General features: G+C 39.1%; 1 protein-coding gene across 8 annotated transcripts in view; it reads right to left on the bottom strand.

Moving 5' to 3' along the window:
• MAST2 (microtubule associated serine/threonine kinase 2) overlaps positions 1-18,846 on the bottom strand; it is a 208,830-nt gene that overhangs the window by 56,505 nt on the left and 133,479 nt on the right. The gene's annotated exons all lie outside the window — the stretch shown is intronic.

Here is an 18,846-nt window from a genome sequence, read left to right as displayed (position 1 = left end):
CTGCAATGAAAACACAAATGTCAGTTATAACAGGGTTGCATCATGGGCCCAGAGAACTTGAATGGCTATCGAGGAAAAAAAGAGTGATATCATTCCATGAGCTGAGCAGTATAATACTTTAAACTGAACTGGCTCAGCAATTACTGTTTGCACAGTGAGATTTCATAATTCACTGTGTTCCATCTTGGAATAACTTTTGTCACTGTCTTGACTTTTATCTTGTATTGCCACTGCACTTTTCCAATGTGTAAGTTTTGCTTCCTAAGCAAATACTCAAGGAGCTCCTTAAACGTAACAACCATGTCTTAAATGGTATCTAATGAAGAATGACCATTGCAAATTTGATTCAGAAAACAAAAAACATGAGCCATAAATATTCTCATATCTCATAAAAATTAATGTTCTTGACATAAAAATAAAACTATTAACTTAATCTATAAAACTTATCTTTTAAAAACTGCTTAATTAATGGATTAAGTAATATTCTCATTTCACTATAAATTTCAGAACAGGCCTGTGTTCCTTCTACAAAGTTGGCTTTCCTTTACATGTTAATGGCTGAGGCTTTTTCTTGAGGCTGGAGAAAGCCAAATCATGATGAAAGGCCATTTCATGCTGTACCTGCTATTGAAAAGTGTGTATAAATTTATTTGAAAGTCAGCCCATCTTTCTTTCTAAAAATATTTATTTATTTATTTATTTGGCTGCATCAGGTCTTAGTTGTGGCATGTGGGATCTAGCTCCCTGACCACGGACTGAACCTGGACCCCCTGAATTGGGAGTGCAGTCTTAGCCACTGGACCACCAGGGAAGTCCCCAGTCCATCTTTTAAAGGCATTAAAGAAGCCTGTCATTTATATTCATCCAAACAAGTATTTACTGAACACCTACTATACACCAGGCACCGTTCTAGGTGCTAGGGAAGTAGTAGGGAACAAGAGGAATTATCTGTCCTCAAACTGGAGTGAAAAGTGCTATGAAGAAAGAGAGAGAGAATGTTCAAGAAATAGCAAAGAAGTCAAGTAGGTAGCAGGAAGGGAGAATGACAGGAAAAGAAGTAGGTTATAGAAACTATGGGTATAGGCCACAGTCAGACTCTGTAGGGCTGGTAGACTACTGCAAAGAACCACTGTAAATGTGATAAGGAACCACTGGAAGGACTGTGATCAATCTCAAGAGATTATGATTAGAAATGATAAGCAACTTTCCTTAAGATACCATGAGGACTAATCTAATCATGTCTCACACCCCCTCCTTACCCCGTTACCATCAAATGCCCAAGACTTTCATCTCTAATTTGACAGTCTCTACTCCTTGATCTTTTTTTTTTTCTTTTGCGGTACGCGGGCCTCTCACTGCTGTGGCCTCTCCCGTTGCGGAGCACAGGCTCCGGACGCGCAGGCTCAGCGGCCATGGCTCATGGGCCCAGCCGTTCCGCAGCTTGTGGGATCCTCCCGGACCGGGGCATGAACCCGTTGTCCCCTGCATCGGCAGGGGGCTCTCAACCACTGCGCCACCAGGGAAGCCCTACTCCTTAATCTTTAAAAAAAGCTTACCCTCTGCCTCCCCGAACTCAGTCTGTCATCAGCAAACTCTATATCCTTAACTTCTTTTCTCAACATTCAGTTTAAATTCTAGCTCTAACTGAAACCTTGCTATCCCCCAGGACACCACAGTCCTGGTGAAATCCCAATCCTTTAAAACCCAACTTTGCATCTATTTTGCAACTGCACTCGGGCAGCTAAAGGTGAATGAAGAAAAATCCAAAATCATGCTGGCTGGTGTTTCTTTATGTTTATGATGATAAATATCAAGTGGGTCCATACTACATCTACCTAGGCAACATGCTCTCTCTCCAAGACAACTAATTCAGAAATTCTCCCCAAACCTCTAGCACTCCTTCCCCAAATCCTACCCTCATCTGCTGACTGCTTTTTATTCAACTAGGGGTAAAAACAATCAACACAAAAAGAAGTACTACATATTTCTGCTACAAAAATCCATTAGCCTGGGACTTCCCTGGTGGTGCAATGGTTAAGAATCTGCCTGCCAGTGCAGGGGACACAGGTTTGATCCCTGGCCCAAGAAGATCCCACAGGCCGTGGAGCGACTAAGCCGGTGCGTCACAACTACTGAACCTGTGCTCTAGAGCCCACAAGCCACAACTACTGAAGTTCGCGCGCCTAGAGCCCGTGCTCCACAACAAGAGAAGCCACCACAATGAGAAGCCCGCACACTGCAATGAAGAGTAGCCCCCACTCGCCGCAACTAGAGAAAGCCTGTGCGCAGCAAAGAAGACCCAACACAGCCAAAAAATATAAAAGTAGCCATTAAAAATCTACTATCCTAAATCTATGTCCATATACTGTACTTTCCCATCTGTAACAGCAGAAGGAAAGACAATGTTCCTATCAAAGTCAACTCCCCCAACTCCCCATTCAAGAAGTCTGTACCTGGGGCTTCTCTGGTGGCGCAGTGGTTGAGGGTCCGCCTGCCAATGCAGGGGACATGGGTTCGTGCCCCGGTCTGGGAGGATCCCGCATGCCGCGGAGCGGCTGGGCCTGTGGGCCATGGCCGCTGAGCCTGCGCGTCCGGAGCCTGTGCTCCGCAACGGGAGAGGCCACAGCAGTGAGAGGCCCACATTCTGCCAAAAAAAAAAAAAAAAAAAGTCTGTACCTGCACTGTCCTCTTTCTATGCCATGAATTTCTATTTCCTACTGGATCACTCTCATCATCATAAAAATATGCTGTCATTTCTCATATCTCAAGAAAATAAGAAAAAAACTTTCATGGACCTCTCCCAACTTGCCTGTTTCTTTGCTCCCCTGTTTGGGAAAAATCCCATGCAGGGATTCTGTATTTGTCATCTTCATACCCTCATTTCCTATTCTCTCTTTAAGCCACTCTAGACTATACAATCATCCTCATCTTTCTTGCCTGTTACCAAGGTCACCACTGACAACAGGCAATTCTCAGTCCTTGTCTTATGTAACCTCTTAACATCATTAGACAGTTATAACTCCCTCTTCTAAAAAACAAATTGGGATATAATTTATATTCAATTATTCAATTAAGTGTTCTGTTCAATGAACCTTGAACAACTGTATACATTCATATAACACATCCAAAACAAAAGTCAGAATAATTCTATTACCCCAGAAAGTCCCCATGTGCCCCTTCCAGTCAATCCCCCAACTACTTTCTTCTATCACCATAAATTAATTTGTTTTGCTGAATTTCCTATAAGTAGAATTATACACTATGTATTTTTTTGTGTTTGACTGCTTTTGTTCAACCTAACATCTGTGTAACTTTCCTTGAGACACTTCTTTATTTAACTTCTAGGACATGAGGCTTTCCTGGTCTTCCTCCTAGCTCACTAGCTGCTCACTTTTCATTTCCCTTTGCTAGTTCCTTCTCTTCCTGACCTCTAAACCATTTAGTACTCTGGGGCTCAAATGTGGAATATCTTTTCTTCTTTCCCTGCACTCACTCCCTAAATGATTTTTTCCTGTATTATAACTTTAAATCTATGATGTTGATGATACCCAGCTTTTTATTGCTAACTCTGTGCTCTTACCTCTGAGTGTGAGACTCATATCTAAATACCTACTTGACATCTTTAACTGGATGTCTAAAAGGCATCTCAAATTTAACAACAGAGTTTGTGAATTTTCCTCTAAAACCTGCTAACTCCTCCCTATCTATTTCATTACAATGGCACCACCATTCATTCAGATGCTCAGGCAAGTCCTTCAGGCAGAAGGAATGTGATACTAGATGGAAATCTGGATCCACATAAAGAAAAGCAACAAAAATGGTAAATGTGTGGGTAAATATAAATCACTTGTTTTTATTTTTAAAATCTCTTCTTGGGACTTCCCTGGTGGTCCAGTGGTTAAGACTCTGTGCTTCCACTGCAAGGGGCACGGGTTCAATTCCTGGTCAGGAAACTAAGATCCTGCAAGTTGTGCGGCGTAGCCAAAAAAAAAAAATCTCTTCTTGAATTTTAAAGGAAATATAATAATTTACTGTGGGGTTTACAACATATGTAGATATACAATGTAGGTCAGCCACAGCAGCAAGGCTGGAAGGGAAGAATGGATGTATACTATTGTGAGGCTCTTACATTAAGTATGAAGCAGTATAATACGACTTGAAGATAAACTAAAAGTTAAAATTTTATATTATAAACACTAATGCAACCACTACAAAAGAAAAACAAACAAAAAAAGGAAATAAAATGGTCTCATAAAAAATACTCAGTCTAAAAGAAGGCAGAAAAAGAAGTAAGAACAAGTACAGTTGGCCCACACAGAAAACAGATAGCAAGAGAACAGATTTTAACCCAAGTACACTAATAATCACATAAAATGTACATGTTCTAAATACATATTTAATTAAGACAAAGACTGTCAGATTGGATAAAACAGCAGGACCCAACTATATGCTGTTTATTACTTGCAACAGCCAAAAAACTAGAAATCACCTCAAATGTCTACTAATAGATGAAGGATAAACAAATCATAATATATCCATACAATGGACTACTACTCATCAATAAAAAGGAATGAACTATTGATTCACACAATAAGTGAATCTCAAAATAATTATGCTAAAACCAAGAAGCTAGACATAAAAGAGTAAATACTGAACAATTCCATTTATATAAAATTCAAGAAAACACTAACTAATCTAGAGTGACAGACAAAAGAAGTGGTTCCTGACCAGAGGCAGGGGAGGTATTATATATAACAAGGCATAAGGAAATTTGGGAGAGCTGTAGATATGTTTATTGTCTTGACTGTACTAATGGTTTCAGAGATGCATACATGTGTCAAGACCCATCAAATTGTACATTTTAAACATGTACAGTCTATTATATTTCAATCATACTTCAATAAAGCTATAAAATTTTTTCAATATAAATAATATCAAAGTCACTCTTATGCTTAAAATTCTCCCTGTCTCACTGAGAGTAAAAGTCAATGTTCTTACAATGGCTGACAAGCTTTACGCGGTCTGGATCTCCATTACCTCTTTCCCTCCTACTCACTCTACTCCAGTCACATGGGCCTCTGCACTGTTCTTAGAATATACCAAGCATGCCACTGCCTCAGGGCCTTTACAAAGGAAGCCTCCTTTGCCTGTTTCCCTCATGGCTTCCTCCCTCACCTCTTTCAGGTCTTTGCTCAAGTACAATTTCCTGAATGGATTTTCCTTTGACCATTCTACTTAAAATGGTAACACCCGCCCTCCCAAACACTCTTTTCCTCCTTTCCTGATATATTTTCCTCAATAGCACTTAGTGTTATCTAACATACTATGGATTTTGCATTCATTCTGTTTGTTGTCTCTCCTCCCATTAGAATCTTAAGCTCTATGAGATCAGGGACTTGCACAATCTTTGCTTACTGCTGTATTTCTCAGTGCCTAGAATTCAGCCTGGCACATGGCAGACTCAATAAATATTTGTTAAATGGATGAATGGATGAGTATAATTTGTTACAAGAATTATAATAAAAGAGGATACTTGCACACGTGGCACCTGTAAGGTGTATCAAACCACTATGTCTAAACTCCTTTTGTATAAAAACTAAGATCTCTTAAAACTGCAGGACAGGACTTCCCTGGTGGTGCAGTGGTTAAGAATCCGCCTACCAGTGCAGGGGACACGGGTTCGAGCCCTGGTCTGGGAAGATCCCACGTGTCACTGAGCAACTAAGCCCGTGCGCCACAACTACTGAGCCTGTGCTCTAGAGCCCGCAAGCCACAACTACTGAGCCTGCATGCCACAACTACAGAAGCCCTCATGCCTAGAGCCCATGCTCCGCAACAAGAGAAGCCACCGCGATGAGAAGCCCACGCACCGCAACCAAGAGTAGCCCCCACTCACTGCAACTAGAGAAAGCCCGCGTGCAGCAACGAAGACCCAAGACAGCCAAAAATAAATAAATAAATAAAATTTTTAAAAAAGAAAACAGAAAGATCAATAGTCTGTAATAACCTATATGGGAAAAGAATCTGAAAAAGAATGTATACATGTATATGTATAACTGAATCACTGTGCTTAAAAAAAAAACTGCAGGGACAGATAATTGATTCTAATTTCATTTGTCATGATCTTATTAAAATTTAAATTAAATACAAAACAGTAAAGATCATATTTCCAGGCCACATGCCTTTGTATGAAGGTACATATAATCTCACTTGGCAAATCTGCAACAGCTGCCAGGGGAAAAAAAGGTCAGATACCCTGGTACAGATGCCATGACTCAGCTGAGATCCAAGACAAAGAACTGCCTAATTTTTCCATTTCCACAAGCACTGGCCACTGCCCCCAGGATCCTAGAAGATAAAGGGCAGGTCTTCATTTTTTCATTTCAGAAGATTAAAGTACCAGATGTTTACAGCGTCAGCCACACTCACTCTCAGCTGATGGAAGGTAACCTGGAAGCTCCCTGAGCTGACGTTCTGCTAACCACTGCAAGGACTGGGTTAAACTAGACTGCTGCCCACCACCATGCCAGTCACTTGGTCACTCAGAGCAAGGCCTGGCATTTCATCTTCCCACTTGCTTTACCATGGTCACCCCTCCATGGGTAGTGGGAGCAAGGACTAAATCACCTGTGCAATCTCTGTGAAACTGCTGAATTGTGGCCATATTTGAAGAGTTCCCAGCCTTCAAAAATCCCTTCCCCCAGCAACTAGCAGGTACTCAAATTTGAACCCCTGCAGGAGCTGCCGTAAATTTATTTAGGAAGTCTGTTTCCCAGTCTGAAGGAATATAGAATATGGGGCAGGATGCATGGTTGCAGACCCCTCAGGGTCTCTAATCTCCAATCTGTCAATTCCAGAAGTCCAGCTGCTCCTAGGAATCCAAGCACTCGGTAATGAATTGACTTGCACTTGGCTATTCCTTTCAGAATTCAGAATGAGGAAAAGACCACTTTTGTTTCATTAAGTGTGATCAATACAATAGACAAGAATTTGGGCCCATTTTAAGGTCAAGCACTTCCAGGTGTTATTTCAGAATAACAACCAGGATGATGTCCCTGTAAAGACTGAGATGCTAGAGTGGGAGAAAATGCATGTTCTCTCAGTAAATAAAGGGTGCTGCTTGGAGATAAATCCATTATTTGTCTTTTGCCTGGGTTATTTCAACAGCCTCCTCACTAGTCTCTCTGGTTTGCTCCTGTCTCCTATTGCCAATCTGTTCTCAACACAAGTAGCCACAGTGATCCTTTTAAGGCATAAATCAGATGATTTTACTCATTTGCCCAACACCTTGCAAAGGCTGCTAATTTCACACAGAAACACCAAGCTACTTGGACCACTGCACTAACTGTTCCCTCCACTTGGAATGCCCTTCCCCACCTATACAATGGCAAATATCCTATACCTCCTTCAGTGTCACCTTCCACGTTTTCCTATGTAACACTGTGACCTGCCCCTGAGAATCCCCCTTACTCAGCTCTCTTTGGATTAATAAAGTATTTTTTAACTTCTACTCCATTGGTTTGGAAATTATATACTGTTGTGTTTTTTTTAAACAGTTATTGTTATTAAGCTTTTAATAGGCATTCTTGTCTTAACAAGAGCCTAAGTCTTAGGTCTAAGGTTAGCTAGCATCTCAACCCTTGCTTCTAAACAAAATTAGATCTTGGGACTTCTTTAGTGGCGCAGTGGTTAAGAATCTGCATGCCAATACAGGAGACATAGGTTCGATCCCTTGTCCGGGAAGATCCCACATGCTGCGGAGCAACTAAGCCCGTGCGCCACAACTACTGAGCCTTCGTTCTAGAGCCCACGTGCCACAACTACTGAGCCTTCATGCTACAACTACTGAAGCCCATGAGCCTAGAGCCTGTGCTCTGCAACAAGAGAAGCCACCACAATGAGAAGCTAGCGCACCACAAGGAAGAGTAGTCCCCGCTCGCTGCAACTAGAGAAAGCCCACGCACAGCAACAAAGATCCAACACAGCCAAAAATAAATAAATAAATAAAATAAATTTTTTAAAAATTAGATCTTAACTCCAATTCTCCCCACCCCTTCCAACTTACATGTAATTTGGTCCAGTGGTTCAGGTCTATCTTGCTTTTATAATGCCAAATTAGTAATTCTTACTGTTTCATACAATAATTGCTTGCTTTGATTTACTCATACTTTCCAATTTCTTTGCTCAGCATTCCCTCTTGGATCTCACAACTTTTGTCTTTCTTTCTTCTTTTCTAAGTGATTATTTCACTGAGAATCTGATATTGATAAACCTTCTCAATTTCACTGTTTGTCTGAAAATGGCTTTATTTTTCTCAGTGTCTTCCAACGATAATTACACAGGTATGGAATTCTACAACCTCTTGTTGGGAGTAACTTTTTTCTCAATATCTTAAAGATATTATTCCACTGTCTTATGGCTCCTGTTATTGCTATTGAGAAGCTTGCTCTTAGGAATGTTGTTCTTTTGTAGTTAATTTTTCTTTTCTCTCTCGCTGCTTTGTTTTTTTAAACCATATTTTTTTAGATATATTCATATACCATAGAATTCAACCTTTTAAACTGCATAATTTAGTTGTTTTTAATACACTCACAAGGCTGTGCAACCGCCACTGCTAATTCCAGAACATTTTCATTATTCCCCAAAGAACCCCTGTACCCATAAAGCGGTCACTCTCCATCCCCATCTTTGCTACCCCCTTTCCCAGGCAACCACCAAAGTACTTTCTGTCTCTACGGATTCCACCTATTCTGGATATTTCAAATAAATGGAATCATATATCATGTGGCCTTGAGTCTGGCTTTTTTCGCTTAGCATGTGTTCAAGATTCATCCACGTTGAAGTATTTGTCAGTATTTCATTTCTTTTTATGGCTGAATAATATTCTATTGTGTGAAGAATATACAACATTTTATTTATCCATTCATAAACTGATGGACAATTTGGGTTGTTTCTGCTCTTCAGATACTTCAAATGATGTTGCTATGAATATTTGTGTATTTGTGTGTACATTATGTTTTCAATTTTCTTAGGTAAACTTCCTTGCTCAACTCATTCATTAGAGCTCTTTTAGCTTTTGTGGATTCTTGAGGGTTCTCTAGTTCCTTTGAAGACCTCTGTTTTTTAGTTCTGAAATTTTACTGCAATGTACCTAGATGGACATTTATTTTTACCTATTGTGCTCCATGATGTTATTTTGGTTTCTAATCAATTCTGGAAGGTCTCAATCATTATTTCTATGAATACTGCCTTTCCCCCATTTCTCTATACTCTGTTGGATCTTATTATTGTATCCTCCATATTTCTTAGTTCTCATTCATATTTTACATCTTTCCATCTCTGTGTTGCACTTTAGATAAAATTTTACTAGCTTTGTCCACAGCTCTACTATATAACCTGACTACTGAGTTTTCAAATTCAATGTTACAATGTATTTAATTCCTTGAATTCTAATTGTCATTTTTTTCAAAATATGCCTAATCTTTTAAAATTAAATGTCTTTTGTTCTCACATTTTTGTCTCCATTTTTATTTTTATTCACTTTACATATAACTTATTTTACAGTTTTCATTCATAATGCTACTTTCTAAAGTTCTTAGGGGTCTAATCTTACTGTTTCTTTTTTCTTCTTATTTTCACGTGTGGTGGACTGCTTCCTTGTATGGTCTATGGTTTTGTACTGTAAACTCACCTTTATTTAGTGTGGCTTTATGGGAATCTTGTGCTACCTGATTTGAAGCTATGTCTTTAAAATTTTTTTGAATTTGTTTCTGACATATTTGTCAGAGTTATTTACAGCCCAGAATCAGCTCTTAAGACCATACATATGGTATAAACTCCAGGCCTCAAATTCAGTTGAATAAGGGTCTATAGTTTAAAATTCTCAAGGAGACTTTTTTTTTTTTTTTTTTTTTTTTTTTTTTTTTTGCGATACGCGGGCCTCTCACTGTTGTGGCCTCTCCCGTTGCGGAGCACAGGCTCCGGACGCGCAGGCTCAGCGGCCATGGCTCACAGGCCCAGCCGCTCCGCGGCATGTGGGATCCTCCCAGACTGGGGCACGAACCCGTGTCCCCTGCATCAGCAGGCGGACTCTCAACCACTGCGCCACCAGGGAAGCCCAAGGAGACTTTTTAAAATTTCTTATTAAGAGCCTACTTAAAACCTAGATGAGATTAAAGAACTTCCTTTCATCTCTCCATTTCAGTGGGCAAACTGTTTTCCTAGTACATTCCTACACTGAGGGTAAAGTCCTTTGAGTGTCCTAATTATATGTGGGGTCTCAATTCTACCTTAACTTAGGGTCTCCCTACCCTAAACAAGCCCAAGGCCTCATCCTTTTTCCCCTAACGGATATCAAGACTAATACAATATACCTCCTCCCTGGCCCTCTTTCTTGGAAGTTCCAACACTGATTCCCACTGTTGAGGCATTGTTTTCTCTCTTAGATTTAAGTCACTTGGGATTTTCCTCACATTCTACTGAATTTAGCTATGCTTTTGAAACAATAATTATAATATCTAGCATTTATTAAGTGCTAACTGGGCACTGTTTAAAGCACTGCATGTAGTATCTCACACCCTATGAAGTAGGTACTACTATAATCCACTTTATACAGACAAGGAACCTGAAACACAGAAAGGCTAAGTAGCTTGCCCTAGGTCACAATAACACACCAATAATTTTTGAAAGCCTAATGTAACTTATTTTCTCTTTGCCCTAGGACTTTCTTAATGTGGGTCTCCATCCTTAAAGATGATTGATTCAGAAGGCACATATCCAGAAAAACAAGGGCATTTTGCATAATTTGACTAACTTCAGGGGAGAGAAAATGGATGGACAGATAGGTTATTAAGAACTACCCTAGGCGGGCATCTAATGTACAGCATGGTGGCTATGATTGGCAATACTGTATCATATACTTGAAAGCTGCTGTGAGAGTAGAGCTTTAATTTTCTCACCACAATAACAACAACAAAATGATAATTACGTGAGGTGAAGGATGTGTTAACTAACTATATTGTGGTAAACATTTCACAATATATATGTGTATCAAATCATCACATTGTACAGCTTAAACTTACACAATATTAAATGTCAATTATACCTCAATGAGGCTGGGAAAAAAGGAAGAAAAAAAAAACTACCTTAGTGATTGGAACAGAACTTTGACAGAGCCACAAATACTGGGGAGGAGACCGGCTATGGCAGAGACTCAGCAAAGACTATGCTCTCACCAAATTCTTTAGTCATGATCATCTTGGCTACCACTGTCAACATCAACAAGGTACAGCAAAGAACTCTCTTGATCCAGACAAAATACAAAGAGGTACAGATTATCTCTACACTGGCCAATCCTGAATCCTTTCACTGTGCTGTAGAAGAAAAGACCAGCAACAATGTAAAGGAAGCATGATTCAGCTCCTGGCAGAATATAAGAGCCAGACCTAAAAGTCTCAGCTACATAGTCCTGCAGTGAAAGGACTTTAACTTACAGTGAAAAGAAATAAATTTACATCTAAAGCTCAAAAGCCAATGCCCAAGGTACCACCAATGGATTAAACAGACCCATAATGCTTGGAATGAATCAAGTTTTAAAGTAAAAAACATGAGGAAAGTGGGTAACTGGCTAAATGTAAGCCAGTGCAATCTCCTCCCCCAGAATCATGTGACATAGTGGGAAGTTTCCCTAACAGGGCAGCAGCAACATGTCCCCAACCCCAGTCTCAAGATGAAAAAAGAGTTGTGCTCACCACCTAGAAAACTAGATAGTTCTGTCATTGCTGACTGTAGTTGATGTTCACATTCCCAGAGTTCTAACTGAATAAACGTGGCAGAGAAATGTAAAAGCCCTAGAGTGGGCAATGCTTCAGAATTTGTGTATTCTAAGCATGTCTATATTTTCAGTGCCCAGGACAGTGGCTGATACACAGTTATTATTGTTTGGATAACTAATGAATGGGAGAGAATGGTCCTGTAATGCATTCTTAAAGCAGTGCATTTCTTGGTGATAAAAGGAAAGTGGCCAATGAGACTAGAGATTTTTTCTTTGAATGGAGTACACTTCCACTACAAATATGGGCCTTGGTAAAATGAAGTAGTCTAAGGCTATCCCTAATTACACAGTGTCTGGGAAGTTGCGGTATATTTGGTTTGTCTTTACTAGTTCCCATGGCTTCCAGATTTCTTTGGAAGTTCCAATTTATAAGCCCACTCCCAGGTTACATTTACAGACCAGTTTCTCTGAGAGACAATAGTTAAAGGGAAACACAAAATATCTTGTAAGCATTCCACATGTTTGTCCAATATCCAGGTTAAACCCTGAATTGGTAACAACCCTTCTTTTCTGCCTCCTTCCTCAATAAATAGCCCAGCTGTCTGGCCTGTGCCCAAGTTTCCATAATAGAGAAGATTAGAACACTTCTAATCTATACAGGAGAGCCTCTGTATCCATGGCTGTTTCTACGAGGCAGCTATGGATACAGAGGCTACTTTTAGAACTAAGCCCCCACTTTCAGTAGTCAAACACTACATCCCAGTCATTTTTAGTGATAGTTAATTTCAAGGTTCTAGGCCAGGCACTGGAAGGACTAAAATATATGAAAAAATATATATATATATGAATGTAATCAATCCTTGGCCTTCAGAGGCCCACAGCTGAAGAAACTTAGATATGTGAGGGAAGAGAGCTCAGGCAATATATACGGAACATAGGTGCCTTTTAAGAATCTGGGTGTTGGGACCAGAGGGCAGACAGCAGAAGCAAGAAGAACTACAATCCTGCAGGCTGTGGAACAAAAACCACATTCACAGAGAGACAGACAAAATGAAAAGGCAGAGGACCATGTACCAGATGAAGGAACAAGATAAAACCCCAGAAAAACAACTAAATGAAGTGGAGATAGGCAACCTTCCAGAAAAAGAATTCATAATAATGATAGTGAAGATGATCCAGGACCTCGGAAAAAGAATGGAGGCAAAGATCGAGAAGATGCAAGAAATGTTTAACAAGGACCTAGAAGAATTAAAGAACAAACAGAGATGAACGATACAATAACTGAAATGAAAACTACACTAGAAGGAATCAATAGCAGAACAACTGAGGCAGAAGAACGGATAAGTGACCTGGAAGACAGAACGGTGGAATTCACTGCCATGGAACAGAATAAAGAAAAAAGAATGAAATGAAATGAAGACAGCCCAAGAGACCTCTGGGACAACATTAAATGCACCAACATTCACATTATAGGGGTGCCAGAAGGAGAAGAGAGAGAGAAAGACCCGAGAAAATATTTGAAGAGATTATAGTTGAAAACTTCCCTAACACAGGAAAGGAAACAGCCATCCAAGTCCAGTAAGCACAGAGTCCCAGGCAGGATAAACCCAAGGAGAAACACACTGAGACACACAGTAATCAAACTGACAAAAACTAAAGACAAAGAAAAATTATTAAAAGCAACAAGGGAAAAATGACAAATAACATACAAGGGAACTCCCATAAGGTTAACAGCTGATTTCTCAGCAGAAACTCTACAAGCCAGAAGGGAGTGGCACAATATATTTAAAGTGATGAAAGGGAAGAAACTACAACCAAGATTACTCTACTTGGTAAGGATCCCACTCAGATTCGACGGAGAAATCAAAAGCTTTACAGACAAGCAAAAGTTAAGAGAATTCAGCACCACCAAACCAGCTCTACAACAAATGCTAAAGGAACTCCTCTAAGTGGGAAACACAAGAGAAGAAAAGGACCTACAATAACAAACCCAAAACAATTAAGAAAATGGTAATAGGAACATACATATCGATAATTACCTTAAATGTGAATGGATTAAATGCTCCAACCAGAAGACACAATCTCCCTGAATGGATACAAAGGCAAGACCCATCTATATGCTGTCTGCAAGAGACCCACTTCAGACCTAGGGACACATACAGACTGAAAGTGAGGGAAGGGAAAAAGATATTCCATGCAAATGGAACTCAAAAGAAAGCTGGAGTAGCAATACTCATATCAGATAAAATAGACTTTAAAATAAAGAATGTTTTAAGAGACAAGGAAGGACACTACATAATGATCAAGGGATCAATCCAAGAGGAAGATATAAAAATTATAAGTATATATGCACCCAACACAGGAGCACCTCAATACATAAGGCAAATGCTAACAGCTATAAAAGAGGAAATCAACAGTAACACAGTAATAGTGGGGGACTTTAACACCTCACCCACCAATGGACAGATCATCCAGACAGAAAATTAATAAGGAAACACAAGCTTTAAATGACACAATAGACCAGATATATTTAATTGATATTTATAGGACATTCCATCCAAAAACAGCAGATTACACTTTCTTCTCAAGTGCACATGGAACATTCTCCAGGATAGATGACATCTTGGGTTACAAATCAAGCCTCGGTAAATTTAAGAAAATTGAAATCATATCAAGCATCTTTTCTGACCACAACACTATGAGATTAGAAATCAATTACAGGGAAAAAAACCGTAAAAAACACAAACACATGGAAGCTGAACAATACGTTACTAAATAACCAAGAGGTCACTGAAGAAATCAAAGAGGAAATCAAATAATACCTAGAGACAAATGACAAGGAAAACACGGTGATCCAAAACCTATGGGATGCAGCAAAAGCAGTTCGAAGGGGGAAGTTTATAGCAATACAATCCTACCTCAAGAAACAAGAAAAATCTCAGATAAACAATCTAACCTTACACCTAAAGGAATTAGAGGAAGAAGAACAAACAAAACCCAAAGTTAGTAGAAGGAAAGAAATCATAAAGATCAAAGCTGAAATAAATGAAATGGAAACAAAGAAAACAATAGTATAGATCAATAAAACTTAAAAAAAAAAAAAAGAATCTGGGTGTCAGGACTTCCCTGGCGGTCCAGTGGTTAAGTCTCTGAGCTTCCAATGCAGGGGGTGCAGGTTCCATCTCTGGTCAGGGAACTAAGATCCCACATGCTGTGCGGTGCAGCCAAAAAAGTATTAAAAAAAAAAAAAAAAAGAATCTGGGTGTCTATGGCCCACCAAAATGAAGGACTTGACTAACAGGAAGGCAGAAGATCTGGGGAACTTATTAAAACCCACAGTGGAAAGAGGTACTGGTAATACCATGATGGCAACTATGCAAGAAGACTAGAGAATAATCAAGACAGACTGGAGCAGAATATGAGAGGGTTCTAGGAGTAATGATGGGGGTGACAGGGAGGAGCATTAGATCATTTAATGTAACCTACTGCATTTTACACTTCTGATGGAAAATTTGGGGATGAACAAATGAATTCTACATAAAATATGAAGCAATGCAAAAGTGAGGTAATTATAACCCTCAAGAAAACAAAAAGTTGTAAAAGAAAACAAACATAATCACAGCATACAGTGATTGAACTAGGATAATAGTTATGAAGTCATAATTGACAGATATAGATGAAATAATTTTTTTGTTTGGTTTCTTCTTTCTTTGTTTTTAACATGAAATAATTTAAAGTGCTTACTTTTTTTTTTTTTTTTTTTTTTTTTTGCAGTACGCGGGCCTCTCACTGTTGTGGCCTCTCCCGTTGCAGAGCACAGGCTCCAGACACACAGGCTCAGCAGCCATGGCTCACGGGCCCAACTGCTCCGCAGCATGCGGGATCCTCCCGGACCGGGGCACGAACCCGTGTCCCCTGCATCGGCAGGCAGACTCTCAACCACTGCGCCACCAGGGAAGCCCTAAAGTGCTTACTTTTGAGAAGCAAAAATTAAGGATGGTAAGAGTGGGGTAAGAGAATATCTAGTTTTCTTTTACAAGCCTTAAAGAAGTCACTGACTTTTGAAATTATGTCCATATATTACTTCGACAAAATAAAAATTAAATTTAAAACGTGGGTGGCTTACACATATGTAAAGTGAACGTATGTAAAGGAAGGGGATGGCTTGAGTAGGAAAAGAAATTTGTAGCAATCAGTAATGTAATAGTAGTAATTATACTGCATGTTAATTGGTACAACCGTGGTTCAATTCTAAGCTACAGTAGTTTAAAGAAAGCTAGTAAATGGGGCTTCCCTGGTGGCGCAGTGGTTTAGAGTCCGCCTGCCGATGCAAGGGACAGGGGTTCGTGCCCCGGTCCGGGAAGATCCCACATGCCGCAGGCCGGCTGGGCCCGTGAGCCATGGCCACTGAGCCTGCGCATCCGGAGCCTGTGCTCCGCACCGGGAGAGGCCACAATAGTGAGAGGCCCGTGTACTGCAAAAAAAAAAAAAAAAAAGAAAGCTAGTAAATGATCACCTCACATGTCAAATAAATAAATATTGAAATTAGTTATTAGCATGCTATTCAAGGTGCTTCATGATATGGCCAGCCCCTTGCCGATCTGTCCTGATCATCATCACCTCCTCACAAATCCACTCTCTATATGCTCTACACCCCAATTATGTCTCCCCTCCCTTGCACATGCTATTGCTTCTCCTTAAATATTCTTGTCTCAGATGACTACCTGACAAATTTACGTTAGTTATTCTCTTCTCAACTCACGAACTTCCTTCTCTCTAAAGCCTTCATTGAGTTCTCCAGGGCAGAATTAAAGACTGGTTTCCATACACCAGCACTGAATTTTGTATAACCTTCCATCATAGAATTTATTGTGCATCTCCACACAACTCCTACCACAAGCCAAGTAGCTCTCTACAGGAAATAACTAACAAACTTTCAAGGAACAAGTAATCCTTGTCTTATTATAAAGTTGTGCTAGAAAACAGAATAAGTTGGAAAGCTGCCTAAGTTGTTTTATGGCATTAGTATAACTTTGATTCAAAACCAGATAACAACAGCCTAAGAAAATTATATGTCTATTTCTTTTATAAGCATGCATGTTTTAATTCTATACAATTTTAGCAAGTTTAATTTTTAAAAATATCATGATCATGTTGGTCTGCAAACCCCTGAAGGATCCTGAGGCCTTTTCAGAAGGATGGCAATGTCAAATCTATTTTCATAAGAATACTGAGACATTATTTACTTTTTTCACTGGGTGACATTTGCAGCGATGTTAAAGCAGCAATAGTGGGTAAAACTTCTGGCACCTCAGCACAAATGGAACCAAAACAGTTCTAATAGTCAACTGTATTTTTTGCTACCACTCACTTGCAGTTTAAAAAAAAAATCTATATTGACTCAGAATTATTTGTCAAAGCAATAAAAATTAGTAATTAATAAATTTTGATGATTTTTTAAATACTCTGTGTGACACAATAAGAAGTATGCATAAAACACTACTTACTGCTGAATTATCAAAGTACAAGGATTATCCTGAAGAAGACACTTGTGCTGTTGGTTCAGCTGTCAGCCACTTTTTTCATGAACATCATTTCACAGTAATTCAGACTTAAGTATCTGCAAAGACTTTCTTGAAATGAACAAAATAAGCCTATCACTTTAATAAACAACTGATAGTATTTATTGCCAACGATAAAATTCGACCTTTTAAGTAAAAATTAGATTTTTGAAAAACTTATGCTTGACAGCTTCCCAATATTTAGACTTTTCTGATGAGAGTGATGGCAAGATTAGCAAATGTGATTTTTTTATATTGTATAATTGAAATGTATCAACATTTCAGAGAGAAAAGGTATTTGATAAAGTTTAAGAGGATTTAAAGAAAAACTCAAAGAAAGTTTTAAAGAAAAATTAAGAAATTTTATTAATTTAAAAAAAGACCTTTACTCAAAATTTAAAAGAAAATTATTATACTCAAGGGAGAGACTTTAGATATACTACTTTTTAAGGTCAAGGGAAAAAAAAAAAGGGTGCCTGCTCTCATTGCTTCCCCTGAACCTAAACCAGAAGCTCTGGCCAATGAAAGTAAAAACAAAACTCAAAAAGCTGAGGATAGGATAGAGAGACATGAAACTGTCAGTACTTGCATATGTGAGCAATAACTACACAGAGGGCTTCCCTGGTGGCGCAGTGGTTGAGAGTCCTCCTGCCAATGCAGGGGACACGGGTTCGTGCCCCGGTCCGGGAGGATCCCAGATGTTGCGGAGTGGCTGGGCCCGTGAGCCATGGCCGCTGAGCCTGCGTGTCTGGAGCCTGTGCTCCTCAATGGGAGAGGCCACAACAGTGAGAGGCCCGCGTACTGCAAAAAAAAAAAAAAAAAAAAACTACACAGAAAACAAATTATCAGTCACAATAATAACCAAAACACTTAGAAAAAATCTGATGGTAAGACAGTCAGCCAATAAAATCAATAATGGGAAGATGAATTTTCATGGGATAGGAGTCAATTAATAGAAATCTGAAAAAGACTTGCAAATACAGAATGTTTTAGATCATCAGAAGTATAAATGAATAACATAAAAAATAAAAAAAATTAATGAATCAAAACTGGCAATAATGGAACAAGAATAGTTGAATATGGGAAAGTTTAATTCAATGTTTTATAAATAAAAATTGTAAGATACTGAATTATAAGATACTGAATGGATGAATGGATAAAGACAAACACACACACACACACACACACACACACACACACAGAGGAATATTATTCAGCCATGAAAAAGAATGAAGTCTAAAAACTATAATTCAAAAAGATATATACACCCCTATGTTCACAGCAGCACTATTCATAATAGCCAAAACACGGAAACAACCTAAATGTCCATCAACAGATTAATGGATAAAGAAGATGTGGTACATATATGCAATGGAGTACTACTTAGCCATAAAGAAGAACAAAATAATGCCATTTGCAGCAATGGTTGCAATTAGAGATTATCATACTAAGTGAAGTAAGTCAGAAAAAGGAAGACAAATACCATATGATATCACTTATATGTGACACAAA

The sequence above is a fragment of the Mesoplodon densirostris genome, chromosome 2 (genome assembly GCF_025265405.1).
Source record: "Mesoplodon densirostris isolate mMesDen1 chromosome 2, mMesDen1 primary haplotype, whole genome shotgun sequence".
NCBI lineage: Eukaryota > Metazoa > Chordata > Mammalia > Artiodactyla > Ziphiidae > Mesoplodon > Mesoplodon densirostris.
This window is presented reverse-complemented; position numbering and strand designations above follow the sequence as displayed.